The sequence below is a fragment of the Onychostruthus taczanowskii genome, unplaced genomic scaffold, assembly GCF_017590055.1.
Source record: "Onychostruthus taczanowskii isolate IOZ18803 unplaced genomic scaffold, ASM1759005v1 scaffold8, whole genome shotgun sequence".
NCBI classification, from domain to species: Eukaryota; Metazoa; Chordata; class Aves; order Passeriformes; family Passeridae; genus Onychostruthus; species Onychostruthus taczanowskii.
Genome location: NW_024505892.1, coordinates 14373588 through 14379588, shown reverse-complemented (window position 1 = coordinate 14379588; position 6001 = coordinate 14373588). Strand labels below are relative to the sequence as shown.

The window sequence follows — 6001 nt, the reverse complement described above, 5'->3', positions numbered from 1 at the left end:
GCAGCTACGGCGAGCCCGAGGGGACACGAGCCCGCGCTCCGCCGGGGCGCTGGCAGGGGGAGCGGGAGAGGGAGAGACTCCTCGGGAGGGAGGGCGGTACAGCGGATCTGTGGTGAGCCGGCTTGCAGCGCCAGCACGCGGCTGGTCCTGGCCTGCCGAGCGCTGCGGGTTCAAAATCACAGTAACACAGAATCAGGGAACAAGCTAGGTTGGAAGAGATCCCCAAGATCACCGAGTCCAACCTATGACCAACACCACTCTGTCTGCTACAGCATGGCAGGGAGTGCCACGTCAGTCTTTCCTTAAACACCTTTAAAGATCGTGACTTCACCACCTCCCTGGACAGCCCATTCCAATGCCTGATCACCCCTTCTGTGAAAAAAATTCCTCCTGATGTCCAACCTGAACCTCCTGTGGTGCAGCGTGAAGCCATTTCCTCTAGTCCTGTGGCTGGTTCCCTGGGAGGAGACCAACCCCCTCCGGTTCCAGCCTCCTTTCAGGTGGCTGTAGAGAGCGATGAGGTCGTCCTGGCCTCCTTTTCTCCATGCTAAACACTCCCAGCTCCCTCAGCTGCTCCTCACAGGACTTGTGCTCCAGACCCTTCCCCAGCTCTGTTGCCCTTCTCTGGACATGCTCCAGCCCCTCAATGTCCTTCCTGTAGAGAGTGGCCCAGAGCTGATCACAGGATCTGAGGTGCAGCCTCACCAGTGCCGAGTACAGGGGGACAATCCCTGCCCTGCTCCTGCTGACCACACCATTGCTGATCCAGGCCAGGATGCCATCGGCCTTCTTGGCCACCTGGGCACAGCTGGCTCATGTTCAGCTGCTGACCAGCTTCCACAGTCCTTTCCCACTTCCCAGCTACTCTTCTCCCAACCTACAGCACTGCATGGAGTTGTGACCAAAGTGTAGAGCCCAGCGTTTGGTCTAGTTGAACCTCATACTGTTGGTTATGAGGCCAAACGTGTCACTGTGTCAGGGTAACAGCAGTATTTTCCACATTTCCAGTGTGCTTTGTTAGCTTGTGCTGTAGTAGTAGCAACCACAGGTAGCAGAGGGAAATTAAACCATATAAACAGAAAATACTTGGGACAGAGAAGTGGTTCTGAATCCAGTCTAAACCAGTCCATTTTAGTCAAAAGGCGCAGTGTGACATATCCATGCTGAACACGCACATGTTTAGTGCCACCTGGGTCATGAACGATTTTGTTTCCCAGCTCTTTCAGTGGAATTAAAATGCTGTCACTGCAGTCATCTGCACAAAGCTTTGTGGTATTCAAGGGATGTGATTGATGTATCGTGATTGCAGAGAATTCAGTCAGCTCACGAGCAACAGAAATTAAATCCTAGGAGTAAGCGCCTACTTTAAACACACTATGTAATAAAAATCTCTACTTCACACCCAACAGTGTTCTGGTCTTGCACAATGTTAAGATAAAGTTGGATTTCTGTTCTGAATTTCTGTTAAATGTCCTAAGACTGAGCAACAAAGATTGACAACCTGGGTAGTGTTGGTAAAGAGTAGGAAGGTATAAGGGTTAGACAAACTATGTTTTGTACTCATTTTTGATAGCTCTAACATCTGCTCATAGAAAGTCAGCACTGCAGTTACTAAAACGTGTGGGAATAGCTGCTGTGAAGTCTTGAATGAAATTCAGAGTAACTGCCTAGCTTTGGTGTTTGTCGTATACAGAAAGCAGAGCCACTTCGGGATGACCCCCAAAGAAATGCTTAGATAGATCAGTCAACAAATAATTTAAAAATTATCTCTTCAACAGTTAAATAATTTCATTAAAAGCTTACTTAGATGATACAATGGTCTTACTGCATTTCCTTTTTTAAAAGTACTTAGGATTAATAATATTATTCATTTTATTCCATTACTCTGGGGCCAGTTATGTCATTACTTGTGACCTGTGGGACCAGTATACCACTCCTGTGTAACACCACTGAACCTAAAAACATGCTGGGAATTAATTCAGTCATTGATACTGGTATTTATCCCATCAGTGATTTACAGCACTGATGATCACTTAGTGATCTCATAAAAACAGCTGCCTTGAGAAATACATAGTACCAATTGATGAAGAAAATGTGTCCATGCATTTTAAATCAACGAGAGTTTAAACTGTAGACAAGAATTAACTGGGGGAAAGAAAATAAAGCTTTGAGTAATCAGGACAACTTAACAAAGTGTATGTTAAACAAGTTATCACCACTGCCAAGCCACAATTGGCCATTAGGTCATGGATGACTATGACATGCATTGTGCTGCCTTCAGCACACTTCAGGCTTCTCCAACAAGTTCTCCCTGGCCGGAAAATGATGGAATGGTGCTTACAGTGTCTGTGACCATTCCAAGGACTTCTATTTATGTGCACACAACTGAGCTGTTCCAAGGTCTGCTCCAATCCCCCTGGCACTCACGTGTCTCATGAACTTGAATTTATTATCCTCAAACCAAAACTATGTTCTTCTCATCGAGTAGGTAGGAAACTTGAAGCACAGAGAGACTGAGCCTTGCCAAAAGTCACTTGGAGAACAGTGTGGGTGGCCGAGCTTGAAATCTAGCTCACTTCAATTAGCCATGGGACCACATTTCTCTTTGCCATCTACCAGCTTACAAAGGGTCATGAATACACTGAAACATGTATATTTCATGCTATTTTTTGTGAAAATTTTGGCACTGAGTTCACAAACTAAACACTTGGAGAGGAGACACTCTGAAACTTCTCCCTCTTCACAGAGTCAGTCAGTCTCACTCTGCTTCTTCCAAGCAGGTGCCACTCAGTGCCTTATCTGACCTGCTCTGGGATGAAATAGTGCTAGAAGATGCTGCCTGCCTCATCGGCTGTAGGAGCTGGACAGTGTGTGATGAATGAGGCTTGCAAGAGTAGGCAGACTGAGCTACCAATAGGAGGCTGAGTGCTCACTCAGCTGGGATTCTACTTAAACTGAGCACCTTAGCACTAAAGCTGTACTTTCATGGCCACTTTACACTTTCATGGCTCACAGCTACAGAGTCAAAGCTTCAGTGACAGCAGGTGAAATCCAGCCTCTCTCTAGCTGGAGCTCTTTCAATTTTGCCAGGACTCATGTTAGTGCAGTGGACTGGTGAATCGAATAATGGAAATCATCTGAGTTAAAGGTCACTTAGGAATCAGTTGCTCAGTCAGTGTGCAGATAAAGGATTAATTGTGGGCAGATGAGGAAAGAGCAGAAATGTGTGACCGGGGAAATGAGAGCTAGGATGGCTTTTTCCAGCCATCCATTTATGGCAGCTTAAAGCAATCATGAAGCTACAGTGTTAGTCTCATCCTCCTCTCTCTCTTTCAAGCCTTCTGGCCCTAGCTGTATACTTCCCCTTGAGGTCATTCAGGTCCTTCCAGTTGCCAGGACCCTAAAAGAACAAGAGAAGGGTACCAGCTATGGCTCAAAGCAGCCACTGAAGATCCTGCCTGGGTCAAGACTGAAGGCAGCATGAACCTTCCAGGAATTTGACTGCAGATGTCCAACAAGGTCTTGTTGACCCCACGGCTTCTCACAGACTTGCACTTTAGCCCTGGTAGAAGATGTATATTGGTGTGAAGAAATGTATATTTTATCACAACAGCTTTCTCTAGCAACTTCAGGTTTCTTCTCAGAAGCACACAGGTACCAGTTCTCTAAGGAAAAATGATCAGCTTCTCTTTATTGCTGGGTCAAAGGATGTGGTATTCTCTAGTCTTTTTGCCAGAGGAGCAGAACCACAGTCAATGAAATTTTCCCACATGGTTTGAAGATTGTCTATGTAACATCAAGCATTAATTAAAGCTGCAAGTTAAAAAATACTTTTCGTGGTGTCCTATATATAGTAATTTCCTTTTGATGTACAAAATGTCATATTATTACACGAAAGGAGTTTAAAGTTTATCCCTTGTGTAAAGCAGGGCAGATTGAAGGACATTTATCTCAGTCGCTGAGTATTATTACTAAATTCAGCATCAACACTGTGCTTCCCTGTATAAGCTGATTGGCCAGTGGGACATGTTCATTAACCTAGAAATTGATTTTTCAGGAATTCCATGTTGCAGTTATGCAACTCTGATGTCAGACCACAATTTGGCTACCCTCCTGCTCTATCAGATAGACGCTTCAATTCCTATCAAAATGTTTCCAGCAAGCTGAACTCTTCAATACCAGCTAGGTGATAGAGTTATGAAATTCACAGTGAAAAATATCTGTCAGCTGATTGGGAAGCCTGGTGTCTTCTGGTAAGCTTTGATATCTCACTGCTAGCATGTCAAAGAGATAAAAATGTGTTTTAGTAACATTGGTACTAAGCTGTTTTCAAACCAATAGTCTACTCAAAATGGCTTAGAGAAGCAGGGGACTTGTCATCTGCTGTCAGAGCAGTAAGTCTCTACATTGCATCCCAGAGTGTGCTCATTTATAACCTGACCAAATATCCTGAGTAAAACAAAGAGGGACAAGAGGGTCAAAAATCTAATTCTCCTTTCTGTAAGTGGGAGCTGCCTGTAAGAAGAATGCATGGTAGCATCAAGGAACCTTCCTCCACACCAGGAATCTAAAAAGCAAAGTGCCATTGCTACATCCATCCACATGTGATTGTCAAAAGTCTTTAAAACCCTCCAGTGATGGAGATGCTGGAGTCTCTCTGGCTAATCTTTTCTTGTAGTGTTTTGCCATCCTTCCCATTCAGATTTTTTTTCTTCTTGATGTCTAACAAGAGCTTTTATTACTTCAGTTTAATACTACTCTGTAATGTTTTGTCTAAGATGAACATGAAGTTTCTCTTTACAGAAATTCCTATTCCTCCAACTTCAATGTTTGTTCTTTTGGGCGAGTAATCTCAAATTTTCCTCAAAGCTATGCTTTTGAGCCTTTTGATTATCCAGATCCCTGTCTTAACCTCTCTTCCACTGGCAGGCCCTTGAAGTGTGGTGTTCAGAATTGGATATAGCTTACACTAAGGTCTGGAGTGTTGACTAAAATAGGTGATGTAACTCACATCTTATGCTTCTGCTCTACATTTACCTTCTTCATGTGTATAAGACAATGTTGTTGTTGAAAGAGGCTATTTTATAAAAGATTACAATTTCTATACCCTTTTAAGACAAAAATGTCTTATAACTGTTCCCCAGCTTGTATTTGTGTAGCTGAACAGCATCCATTCTCTGCATAGCTCCTGGCACCTGTTTCTCCTGATGTTCATTCCACTTTTTTGGAAACTTCCTACAATTCAAAAATTCCTTTCATTTATAACCGAGGTGTCCAACACCCTTGGAGCCCTTCCTAGCCTTGTGTAATCTCAAACCGTCCATACTCTCCAGCCATCACTTGTCAGCCACGGTAACAGCAGACAAGGCAAGGCTCTGAAGAAATGTGGTTGTAGCCCACACATTGTATCTGTCCCTTCTGACCTCAGCCTTTGCCAACCACTCTCGTTTTCCTGATCTGTTCTTACCCTGTTCCAGGATTGTTTCGTGGCTTCCTCTAGAACACATCCTTGCTTGCTACGACAGTGGAAAAGTCGTGGCACGGAGGGACGCAGATGGAAATTGCCTGTGTACGGGTGTTAACAGGTAGGGGCAGGAAGGTAGGCGTGGGGCTGTCTGACCGGGGGCGCTGCCAGAGCGCATTCCCGGACGGGGCAGCGGCCCCTCCGCCGCCGCCCCGCGGGACCCGGGCGCTCGCCTGGAGCACCCCGGGGCCGGGCTGCCGCTCCCGGGCGCTCAGCCGGGGCTCCTCGTGTGATGCCCGGCACCCACCTCCCGCTCGTCCCCGATCCCGGCCGGAGCCGCGCCCGGCAGTACCGGTAGTAGCGATCATCCTTGTAGGGCGTCAGGTCCTCCTGGATCTCCCGGTACGTCTCCCGCACCCGCCGGCAGAAGCGCTTGACCTCGCCACACAGCGGGCTCCCGAAGGCGGCGAAGTCCGCCTCCATGCCGCCCACGCCGCCGCCTCAGGCCCCGCGCTCCGCCATGGAGCCCCGCCGGAG

General features: G+C 46.4%; 1 pseudogene; it reads right to left on the bottom strand.

Moving 5' to 3' along the window:
* Positions 1 to 4: 4 nt before the first annotated feature.
* On the bottom strand, positions 5 to 780 carry LOC121346319 (annotated as a pseudogene).
* Between the last annotated feature and the right edge of the window lie 5221 nt (positions 781 to 6001).